A 12,924-nucleotide genomic window follows, 5' to 3' on the forward strand; every position below is an offset into this window, starting at 1 on the left:
ACCACCGCGGCCGCTCGAGAGGCTCGAGCCCACTCGGCTTTTTTTTTTTTTTTTAAGTTCTGAACTCGCTGTACTTGTGCTGAGCCGGCGAGATCTCGCGAGATGCTGCAGGGCTGCAGGGCCGCTTCCCCTGAGGCGCGTGGTACCCGCGGCGGTGCTGGACCCGAGCTCCTCAGGAGGACGCCGGGGGCGCTCCGGTCCCGCCCGCAGGTGCTTCCGGAGCGGCGGGCGGGGCGCGCCCCGGGGGAGGCCTGCGCGGGGCTTCCGCCGGCGGCGACTCTCGCGCTCGCTCCAGGCCTGAGCCGGGGGAAAGGCAGGGTTTCCTCTGCCGCCTTCGAGGTGTAAACGCACCCGCAGGGCAGCCTGAGGTTTGCGTAACCGGAGACTCGCCAGTGGAGATGCCGTGGGTGTGTCCACACTCCGGGGACACCTTACTGTACCAGCGGCGATGTTTGAAGGTGGGAGGAGGGAGATCAGTTAGGATGCCCTGTGGTCTCAAGACGACTTTTAACGCGGTATTTCCAAAGCTGAGAGGAAGTTCAGAAGTGAATGTGAGAGCAGTAACTAAGCGGGAAGTTTCGGCATCAAGGAGGTGGTGAAGAATCCTCTGTTTTCATCAAAACAGAAAGGTCCTCTGTAGGTCCGTTTTCTCTAGCAGTGGTTCTCAACCTTCTGGCCCTTTAAATACAGTTCCTCATGTGGTGACCCAACCATAAAATTATTTTCGTTGCTACTTCATAACTAATGTTGCTACTGTTGTGAATCGTAATGTAAATATCTGACATGCAGGATGGTCTTAGGCGACCCCTGTGATAGGGTCGTTTGACCGCCAAAGGGGTCGCGACCCACAGGTTGAGAACCGCTGCAGGTAAAATGTAGAGGAAAGTAGTTATTTTGCAACTTCCTTAACAGAATCCATTTTTAACCTAAATTCTACCCACAGCCCTACATGAACACAGAACAATGAATGACTTTTTCGGTCACTTTCCTTTTACTTACGTGTTTTATGTATTTTTAAGTTTTATGAGAACCAACACCGTCCTTTGCTGAACCCTAGCAGTGTGATCGAAGAGCCGCAGAGCGTGCAGGACTGTTTGAAAACACAGTGCTGTTAAGAGAGCTGCAACCAGATTGTTTTTAAGAAGTTGTCATAACCATGATCTTATTGGACCTGCACAGCTTTTCATCTCAGTTTATTATCTCCGTTGTAAAGAAGGAGAGAGGAAGGAGCCGCCCTTGGATCGTGTAGCTGTAGTTCTTAAATCCCCTCTTGAGCATTATAATACCAGAAAACCGTAAGAGGCCAGAAAAATCAGGTGGTCCTCAGGCAGTGCCACTTCTACTAGGGCAGTGGTCGGCAAACTCATTAGTCAACAGAGCCAAATATCAACAGGACAACGATTGAAATTTCTTTTGAGAGCCAGATATTTAAAACTTAAACTATATAGGTAGGCACATTGTTATTAACTTAATTAGGGTACTCCTAAGGCTTAGGAAGAGCCACACTCAAGGGGCCAAAGAGCCGCATGTGGCTTGTGAGCCGCAGTTTGCCCACCACTGTACTAGGGCATTGCTGCCTTGGTAGCTGACCTGATGGTACCTCTTAGCTCTGAGGCTAATTAGGTGGCTATTTCCACATTCATTGAACTGCACAAATGGTAAGCACCTACCATGAGGTGCTCTGTGTTCTGTGGATATAGCAGTGAGCCAGACAGACTGTCCCTTCTCTCATGAAGCCCATTGTTGGGGGGGGGGGGGAAGGAGCAACAAATGATAAAATATATAGCATGCTATAGGAATATAGAAATATAGAGCATGCTTTGAGTGCTAAGGAAAGGAATAGGATATGTACGTGAGATGGAGGTGGTAAAATTTTCCACGGGATGGCCCCACTGAGAAGGTGACATCTGAGTGAGGACGTGGGTGATGCAAATATCTGGGGAAAGAATATTCCAAGCAGAGGAAAAGCAAAAGCCTAAAGCTGAGAGCATGTCTGACATGTTCACAATTTCATATAGGCCAGTGTGGCTGAAACTGCTTAAGGGATGGGGAGAATCAAAGCCCATTCGGTCAGAGTTCACAGATTGGGGGTATAACAGACCAAATTGTGTAGGACTTAGGCTATTGGAAGGACTCTGACTTGTACCCTGAGTGGGATAGGCTATTAGTCAACTTGGGCTGCCCTAACAAAATACCGTAGACTGGGTGACTTAAACAGAACTTTATTTTCTTGCAGTTTTAAAATGAGATCAGCATGCCATCCTGGCCAGGTTTTGGTGAGTGATTGAAGAATGCCACCTTCTCATTTGGTCACAAGTTGAAGAGAGAACTCTGGTATCTCTTCTTATAAAGGCACCTGTTCTATCTGATCAGGGCTCCACCCTATGGCCTCATTTAATCTTAATTACCCCCTTAAAGACACATAGGTTAGGGCTTCAATATATGGATTTGGGGGGAGGGGGGAGACACCATTCCATCCCTGGCAGATGGCAAGTTATCCTGAGTAGAGGAATGACATGATTTGACATATATTTCAATGATCAGTCTAGCTGCCTTGTAAATATACAAGGGAGTAAGGGGTGGGGACAAAGAGGGAAGCAAGGAGATGTGTTAAGAGGTAATACAAAAGTTCAGGAAGTGGTGATGTGGCTTTGACCACAATGGGTAGCAGTGGGAGTGTTTGGAAAGTGGTTGAATTCTGATGAATATAGAGTATGAATATAGAGTATGAATAAGAATCCAAGGGTTTGGGGTCTTAGCATCTAGGAAAATGGTGTTGCTGTTTTCTTAGATAAGGAGATGGTGAATGGAGCAACCTTGGGTAGTAAGAATACCAGGAGTTCAGTCTGAGATGTCTGTTGGAGAAAACAAATAAATGCATAGTAATAATAGTAAACAGTCACTCAAAAATGTGTAAGTGCAGACTGAGAAGTTCTAGGACAGGCTCAGCTGGTGTGGCTCAGTTGTTGAGCATTGACCTATGAACCAGGAGCTCATGCTCAGATTCCAGCTCAGGGCACATGCCCACATACTGGGCTCCATCCCCATAGGAGGCGTGCAGGAGGCAGCCAATCAGTGATTCTCTCTCATCGTTGACGTTTCTATCTCTGCCTCTCCCTCTCCGAAATCAATAAAAATATATAGATGTTTTTTAAAGTTCTAGGATAGAGAAGAACATGGTACAATGAGAATGTAAAATAGAGGGACCAAACTTAGAAAGGAAGTGACCTTTCAGCTGAAGTCTGAAGGTTGATTGGGATTAAACTAATTTGCAGGGGAGTTTCAAAAAAAGGGAAACATTGTGGACAAAAGCCCTCTTGGAGTGAACATGACCTGTCTAGGGAGCTTGAAGCCAGTTTGGTTAAAACATAGTGATTAAGGGGCAAGAGTGGTAAGAGATTAATGAGTCTGTCTATTCTAAAAGCCCTATAAAACCATTAATGGGTTTCCAGGGAGATAGAGAGGCACATGATCAGATTTACATTTATTAACAGTCTCTGGTTATTTTGTGGGGAAAAGACTGGAAAGGAGCAAGAATAAGCATGAAAAGATAGGATACAATTTTAGTAATCTAGGCATGAGATGATGATAATAGTAGCTAACATTTATAGGGAACTTAATATCCTGCCTACTGTGCTAAATTCTACATTCAAAATCTTTATTCCTAGAACACTATGAAGAAGGTCCTATTATTTCCTCCATTTTACAGATAAAACACTTGGTTAAGAAAAAAAAAAGGTTGAGTAACTTGTCCTAGGTCACTCAGCCAAAACCAAGATTTGATTCCAGGGTGATTTCTCCACTAATCAAGCTATAAAAGTGTGGATTATAGAGGCTGCCAGGGATATGAGGAAGGAGAAAATTTGGAAAGATAACTCAGAGAACTTGGAAATGACCTCCTCCATTTTAGGGGACAAATATAATACTTTCAACAATACAGATTTAAAAAAGAAATATAATACTTTCAACAATAAAGATTTAAAAAAGAAAGAAAGAACTTGGAAATGGGTTGACGCCATGAGGGAAAATAAGGGATAAATGAGTTTTCTAACCTATTTACCTGGGTTTAAGTGTTGGTGATGTTATAGGAAAAAAAGAAAATATTCTAAAACTAGGTTTGGAGAAAAATAAGAGAAATTTGTTCTTGGGCATATTGGGTTTGAGTTATCTTTGAGACATCCAAGTGGAAAAGTGAGGAAAATTATTTGGCTACATGGGTTTTGTGCTCAAAGGGGAAGTTTGTACAAGAGAGTACATATGTGGGGAACTTCTGCAAATAGATAACTGACACCATGGACATGTCGACATAAGAAAAATGCAAACCTATAGATAATTTTTTTACTAGTTTATTGAGCCAATCTGATGACATATGCCAGGGAGCAAGCTCTCAAATGCTCCATAGAATTACAGTTTTGCAGCTTATTTATGCATTTGAAATTAAGGAGGGAATGTAAGAAAGATTACATGGAGGTGGAAGAAAGCAAGGTGGGGATTGGATTACAGGATAGTTCACAAGAAAATGTGCTCTCTTAAGGATGGTGTATTTCAAAGGTGTGTTAATCTAGACCAGTGGTTCTCAACCTTCCTGATGCCACGACCCTTTAATACAGTTCCTCATGTTGTGGTGACCCCCAACCATAAAATTATTTTCGTTGCTACTTCATAACTAATTTTGCTGCTGTTATGAATCGTAATGTAAATATCCGATATGCAGGATGTATTTTCATTGTTACAAATTGAACATAATTAAAGCATAGTGATTAATCACAAAAACAATATGTAATTATATATGTGTTTTCCGATGGTCTTAGGCAACCCCTGTGAAAGGGTCGTTCCACCCCCAAAGGGGTCGCGACCCACAGGTTGAGATCCGAACGCACAGAAACAATGGACAGGTCTTGCTTAAGCAAAGATAAAACTTTTACTAAAATAATATATGCCAGGGGCATGACTACCCACCATGACCTGCCCAGTTAGGAATTTATGATCAGATCACCCTTGAGGTAAATTTCCACAGAACCCCTTTTTTTCACCCACAGACATGAATGGGACCACTCGGGGATGGTGTGGAGCAGCACTATACAATAGAACTGCCTGTGATGATGGGAGTCCTGCCCTGTATGATAGCCACGAACCACCTGTGGCTATTGCGCACTTGAAATGCCTAGTGCAACCAAGGAAATGAATTTTTAATTTAAATGTAACTTTATTATTTTAAGTTTATTAAAGAGCCCTATGGGCTAGAGGCTGCCATATCTAGCAACTTAAGTATAGAGTTCAAAAGATGGCCTTGGGCCCAGCGTTGTATAATTCCTGAGGGAAGAGAAGAAAACCAGATGAAGGCATTTTCAAAGTAGGATTAGCTGTGTTACATTGGGCCAAGAGGTGGGGAAAGATGAGAGGTGAATATAGCATATTGAATTTATTAACATGTATTGTGCAATATCATAGGAGGGTAATGAGAGGGAGAGCAAGTGTTCCAGGAGATATAATCAAAATATGTGTGAAACTCACAGAAACACTTTAGGAGAGGTCTCCGTTTAGTTTACTGTCAGCAAACGTTTGGTTATTAGTTTCACCATGTGTCCATTTAGGCACTAGCCTTGAGGAGAACGGACTCATTGTTAGTGCCATGATGAAGTACCCAGGTCATTTTGCTCATTTTCCTCTTTTGTCAAAAAGTCAGCCTTTGGCAATATTTGTTTCAATGTACTTAGTACTATGTATTGAATGTACTTAGAATTTTATAACTAGAAAGGACTTTAATTTCACAAATGCTAAAAGAGATATAAGTTATATTAGACCTACATATCTTTAGCATTAGAACATGTGAGAACTATGTAGAATCTTTGAAATCAGCTCTTTTGTTTTACAGTGAGTTTAATGTGCTATGCTTACATTGTACCTGGTTATGGTTTTCCTTTTTTAGTAGCATACAGATTAGGTCAATGGTATTTCCATTAAGAAATAAAGTGATTATACTATCATAGAAAAGAAGTTACTGAGAGAAGCTTGTTTATTCTTCATCATAATTTTGTTCACTTGCCTAAGTTCCAATTACATTCTTCTTTAATTAAAAATATTATAAACATTTTAAAATCAGTCATGTAATTAAATAATCAAAATCTGACTGTGCTTTTTCTTTAATATTTAAATATATTTTTTATTGATTTTAAAGAGGGAAGGGAGAGGAGAGAGATAAAAAAACATTAGTGATGAGAGGGAACTATCCATTGGTTGCCTCCTGCACGCCCCCCAAAGGGGATCTAGCCGCAACCTGGGCATATGCCATGACCGGGCATCAAAATGTGACCTCCTGGTTCATAGGTCAATGCTCAACCACTGAGCCACGCTGGCCAGGCATCATATTTGTGAATTATGTCTTTCAAAACAGCCCACGATTCTATTGAATTTAAATCTTATCCAAGCAGTAAGTTCATGACAAATGCCTTTAAAATAAATGTAGTATCTGTCTTTTCTCATTCCTCACTCTACCAATGTATGTATGTCATAAAGCTAGTCAAGGAAATCTCTTCTACTCAAATTTTGTATTGGAAAAGTTACCTTTCATCTCCACTGATTTACTTCTATACATCTAACTGCAGGCTATGAACATTTGCAAACTTCAAAATTGTTATCAAATATTAATATGTAGAAGCAAGTAGTTTTACAAAATAGTTTAGTTATTCCAGTGATGTAGTCTCCATAGCCAGACTGCCTGGATTTGAATCTCGGTTTCAGTAGTTACTGGTCCTGTGAACTTGGGCTAATGTGACTTCTGTGCCTCAATTTCCTCATCTGAAAAATAGTGATAATAATTGTACTACCTCCTAGAATTATGAGGATTATATGAATTAGTATCTAAGGCACTTAGTGCCTGATACATGGTAAGCCCTAATGTATATAAACATTAAATAGGTGTTTAAACTTTTAATATGTTATTCAAAAAAAGAATAATGCTAAGACAAACCTTTAAAATTGTATTCTTTTTGTGAATGTCCTATTTAGTTTGTAAACTTTGCTTTTTGTTTTGTTTTTGAGAGGCATTGGAGTGCATTTTTAAGTATCAAGTAAGCCATTCTTTACTGTTACAGGTTTTCGATTTTTAAAGCAGTTGTTAATGTCATTTTGCTGCCACTTTTTGGGGAGATGAAACAGCCTAGACTGAGGATTTCTTTCTTGTTCATCTTAAATTCATTTTTTCCTTATACGGGACCCTTTAAAACTAATGGTTTGTCACTGAAATCACTACATACTAAATGTATGTCATATGCTAAAGTATGCTACAGAAATGTTTTGTCTGCATTCACTTTCCAAAAAAAATAGAGGTTTAAAACACACCAATACTTACAAAACACGCACATATCTTAATAACTACTTTAAATGTCCCCCTTTATGAAGTCAAATAGTGCATCCCATAACTAAATTACATACCTATATTTTCTTCACTATTAATGAAAAATACCTGATTTTTTATCTTCTATTACATTCCTTTATGATTAATTAATGTTTTCACTTTCAAAAAGCTACAAGTATAATTGAGAAATGTTTTTATAATTATTTAAGATGCCTGAAATTCAAAAAGCCATAAACATAATCCTTTATTCTTCTAACAATTCTAATTTTTTTGCTTTTTTTTTTCTTCTTCAGAGGTTATGGTAACCCATAAAATGTAAGGTTATTTTTGGTTTTACTTTTCAAGTGATTTCCTCTTGCATGTCATTCTAGAGCCCAGTTTCTAAGTACGTAATTATTTTTATTACTTTCCTCTGGGCTCTTTCCAAGTAATTTATTCTTCCTTTAAATGTGGGCCAAAACTATTAGGTTCAATATGCCAGTTAAAACAACAATTGGTGATTATAAAGGTAAAGACAGATTTTTTTACAGTACAATTAATTGTTTTTACTTAAAACTGGGCCACCACAGCTGACTTAGACTATGGCCCTGGGTATCAACTCTTCTGATTAGTCAAAAAAAAAAAAATTATTTATATTTATATATATATATATATATATATTGTTTTTTTAAAGAAATTTGAACCAGAGGTCCATCTCTATTTTAACCAATTTCTAAATGTTATTGGTGGAAGTGGGGTGTCCACTGGTGGAAGTGGGGTATCCCCTTCCCACTGGGTGCTCAGGATTGGAGCGTGAGAGTCCTGCAAGCCAGGAGGGCAAACCAAGAGGCAAGAGCAAGAGGGCCAGGAACAAAGGGAAGGCCAAATAAGATAGCCATTCATTTGTGCAGCTTTGCCAGAAAGCTGCAATTTAGACACATGCCCGGTAAAGTCTGGGTGAAATAGGGAAGGTACTTTCTTATCAGTCACATCTGGAACAAGTCATTGGCCAGAGTAGGCATGGCTACTGCAAGCGTGGGAAGATTTGAGATGCATAAGCTCCTGAACAAAGGAGTTCCTCTCTTGATTCACGCTTTCTTGGCCCTTATGCTCTTGCCTCTTGGTTCGGGCTCCTGACTTTCGGGGCTCTCACACTCCTGCATCCACCTACATGGCCCACAGCCATGTGGATCCCCCACACAATGGACTAATGGACTGCAACTAGCCTAATGTTAAACCAGACCCAGCTCTACTTGAAATGGAAACTTTGGACTCTGACTCTGCTGAATCCCCAGCCGCACATTTCCAGGACTGGGTTAAGGGAAATGGGACTTTAAAAAATAAGGGATGTAACTTCATGCAAATAAGAATCATTCACCCTGCCATGAGAATCTCAGAAAATTCTTTTTCTCAAAATATCATAGGACCAGGACTCAGTGGGGAAAGGGATCCTCCACTTCCACCGGTGGGTACTATACTTCCACCGATAACATAAAGACACAAAGTTCTAGAATATAAACTCAAAATTTCATATTTATAAGAGATTGATTAGTTTGATATTGATAATATTTGGCTAATAAAGAAAATACATGTTGGTTTTATTTTCATTGGGGAGGGATGTCTGGAAATACATGTTTAATAGAAAAGTCATAGGAAAAATAAAAGGGAAATAGTACTCTAATTCCATCACCCTAAAAGAACATTTACTTTTTGGTTTAGGATAATACAAAATGATTTATTATATGCTTTGTTTTGTAACTTTTAAAACTTACCAATAACATGAATATCTTTCTGTATATATAAGTATCTTGAGCTACATGATTCCTAATGGTTTCATAATATTGCATCATTTGGATTTATCATAACATACTATTTTTAATTGAATTTATTGGGGTGACATTGGTTAATAAAATACATAGGCTTCATGTGTACAATTCTCTAGCATCTGTATACTGTATTGTGTGTTCACCACCCTAAGTCAAGTCTCCTTCCATCACCATTTACTCCCCCTTTATCCTCTTCTACCTCCCCCTACCCGCTTTCCCTTTGGTAATCACCATACTGTTGTCTGTGTCTGTGAGTTTTTTGTTTTTTTTCTTAATCCTTTCACTTTTTTAACCCAAGCCCCCATCACCTGTTTTTGAATGTTTCATTTATTTCCTTCCTTTTAATTATAGCAAGCACTGATGCATTGAATATCTTTGTATGTATATCTTTCTTCATAATCATTTGTTTCCTTAGTATAACTTTCTAGCAGTGAAATTGCAGGGTGTCTATGTTTTTAAAACTTTTGACATACATTGCAAAATTTTCAGAAAGATTGTGTCAGTTTATTCTTCTAATAGCATTGTATTTGAGTGTTTGCCTTACACCAAGGGGTCCTCAAACTACGGCCCACGGGCCACATGCAAATACAAATATTGTATTTGTTCCCATTTTGTTTTTTTACTTCAAAATAAGATATGTGCAGTGTGCATAGAAATTTGTTCATAGTTTTTTTTTTAAACTATAGTCCGGCCCTCCAACGGTCTGAGGGACAGTGAACTGGCCCCCTGTTTAAAAAGTTTGAGGACCCCTGCCTTACACCATCCTCACAACTATCCTTACAAATTCTGATAAGGATCCTTCTTTATCTTTGTCAATCTGATGGGCAAAAGATGTTTACTTTTCAGATCATTGACTGCTAGTGAGGGTGATCTTTTTTTAAAAAATATATTTTATTGATTTTTTACAGAGAGGAAGGGAGAGGGATAGAGAGTCAGAAACATCGATGTGCAAGAAACATCGACCAGCCGCCTCCTGCACACACCCCCACTGGGGATGTGCTCGCAGCCAAGGTACATGCCCTTGACCAGAAATCGAACCTGGGACCCTTCAGTCCGCAGGCTGACGCTCTATCCACTGAGCCAAACCGGTCAGGGCTGAGGGTGATCTTTTTAAAGTTTGTTAATCATTTGTATATTGCTATTTCTGAATTGCTTGTTGATAGCGATAGTAGACATTTGCTGTATCCTGGGAGTCTGGTTTCCATTCTACCTTGTTTTGGTAATAGCATATAACTGTTTTTGTTTGTTTGTTTATTTTGGTGGGGTGTGGGAATGAACCTTTGTGCAGTTTTGGAAGGACACAGTATTAGAGGATCTTGCCTGGCCCAGCCAAATTGTGAGCACATGACCAACATGCCAGTCTAGCTCTCTTAAGAGTTTTGAATTTTGAATGGTGTCAGAAAATAAATCCAGTTGCTGGGACTTTTAGCTGCTCATATCTCACTACCTCCCTCACTAGAGAATTGCCTTGCCTGGGGCAGCCCAAGGGAACTGGCTAAGGGGACAGACAATACACAGGCCTTTGCTTCTATTTGGGACTACTCCAAAGAGTACCCTGTAGGACAGTGATGGCGAACCTTTTGAGCTCGGCGTGTCAGCATTTTGAAAAACCCTAACTTAACTCTGGTGCCGTGTCACATATAGAAATTTTTTGATATTTGCAACCATAGTAAAACAAAGACTTATATTTTTGAAATTTATTTTATATATTTAAATGCCATTTAACAAAGAAAAATCAACCAAAAAAATGAGTTCGCGTGTCACCTCTGATACACGTGTCGTAGGTTCGCCATCACTGCTGTAGGATTAACAGAGGCTTCAGCTGCATCCTCATTGTGGGTCTCATTCTCCCTCTGCACAGCCTCCCGTCCTCATTTTCTTACAGGTGCATCTCCTGAGAGCACACCCGCTTCTCCTCCCCCCACCCCGCTTGGAGCAAACCTCCAAGGCTCCTCCACCTCAGTCTGTTTCTAAGGACTGTCCATTTATTCCAGTGGCAGCACTGAAGGAACACTGAATAGTAAGTAGTTCCTGCTACCAGCCTCCTCCTGAACTACCTCTCTTGTCCTGCCTGCACCCAGTTCTTCCTTTTAGCATTCCCATATTCTCAGTAATTCACTCTAAATTACTAAGAGTTGGTTCCTATGGCTTGCAACCAAGGATCAGTATGAATGCATTCTTTGCAAATTTTCTGATGTCTTTTACTTCACGTTTTTGAGCTTTTTATGTATCACAGACTTAAACCTTAAACTAAATTGGTTCTCTTCAGTTTGTCAGTTCCATTGTAGTTTTTCATCATACTGTTGACATTCGATTATATTTTTAAAATTTATTGCCAGGTCCTGGCTGGGTAGTTCAGTTGGTTAGAGCCGTGGTCGGCAAACTGCGGCTTGCGAGCCACATGCGGCTCTTTAGCCCCTTGAGTGTGGCTCTTCCTAAGCCTTAGGAGTACCCTAATTAAGTTAATAACAATGTACCTACCTATATAGTTTAAGTTTAAAAAATTTGGCGCTCAAGAGAAATTTCAATCATTGTACTGTTGATATTTGGCTCTGTTGACTAATGAGTTTGCCGACCACTGGGTTAGAGCATCATCCTGATATGCCACGGTTGCAGGTTCCATTCCCAGTTAGGGCACAAACAAGAACGAACCAACCAATGAATGCATGAATGAAATGAATGAATGGAACAACAAATTGATATCTCTCTCTTTTTCTCAAATCAATAAATTAAAAAAATGTATTGCCATCAAGTATCTCAATCTTTTTCTTTGTGATTTTTACTTTGTTATAATGCTTGGAGGCCTTTGCCATCACACATAAAACTAATAGTATAAAGTTTTTATTTTTAATACTCTGATTATTCTAACATTTATCTTTTCTTTGGTATGAGGCAATGATTTAACAGTTTTCTTCAAATGATTTAACTGAGTATTTAAGCTTTTATGTTAAAGTCTACTTTATTAGTATCCTCAAATTTCAATGCTTAAATAAGATAGACATTTACCTTTTACTCAGACAACAATCCAGAAATGACATGACTCAAGCAGGCCAGGTAGCTCTGCCATTCTCACCAGGAGGCTTTCATTTCTGGGTCAGAGGCAGCTACTCTCATCTTTCTATATTCCAGTCAGTGGGAAGGAGGAACTAGAGAGTGAAAAAAAGCAACTTCACACACACACACACACACACACACACACACACACACACACACACTTGGAGTTCTGGAATTCCCTATGATGATGAGTCCTGCCAATGGGTAGAAACCTGAATTTTAAAAGGTTATAAAGGTTCTATTACTAACATTAAAATGGTAATTATGTTTAACACAAGAGGCCTGGTGCACAAATTCATGCCCAGGTGGGATCTGGCCGGCCCACCCCAATCGGGGCTGATCCGGCAGGCCGGAGGGACGGGCCGAGGGTGGTTGGTGGGCTGGCCCCACCTCTGATCAGAGTGTGTGTGTGTGGGGGGCAATCAGGGGTGGGCCCGGCCATGGGGAGGAGCCGTGGGCGTTTGGCTGGCTGGCCCCGCCCCTGGTTGAACTCCCTGTTGAACTTCCAGTTGAACTCCTGGTGGAGGGGACAGTTTGCATATTAGCCTTTTATTATATAGAATGGAACTGAAAATGAACCTACAAATATTAAGTGAAAATTAACATATAGCTCTAACATTTAAAGGGTTTTCCCTTACAAAGTGGTATGTGTGTGTGTGTGGGTACCATAGCAATTCAAAGCTTCTCTTTCTCCTCTCCACCATATAT

The 12,924-nt window shown here is 40.1% G+C and overlaps 1 long non-coding RNA gene across 1 annotated transcript; it reads left to right on the forward strand.

The window, feature by feature from the left end:
* Positions 1-317: 317 nt before the first annotated feature.
* LOC111824249 lies at positions 318-5,187 on the forward strand. The gene is made up of 3 exons (XR_002827359.1): positions 318-458; positions 2,237-2,276; positions 5,040-5,187. It is a non-coding gene; the product is annotated as an uncharacterized LOC111824249 (long non-coding RNA).
* Positions 5,188-12,924: the final 7,737 nt, after the last annotated feature.

This window comes from Myotis lucifugus, unplaced genomic scaffold (assembly GCF_000147115.1).
Source record: "Myotis lucifugus unplaced genomic scaffold, Myoluc2.0 scaffold_0, whole genome shotgun sequence".
Taxonomy (NCBI): Eukaryota; Metazoa; Chordata; class Mammalia; order Chiroptera; family Vespertilionidae; genus Myotis; species Myotis lucifugus.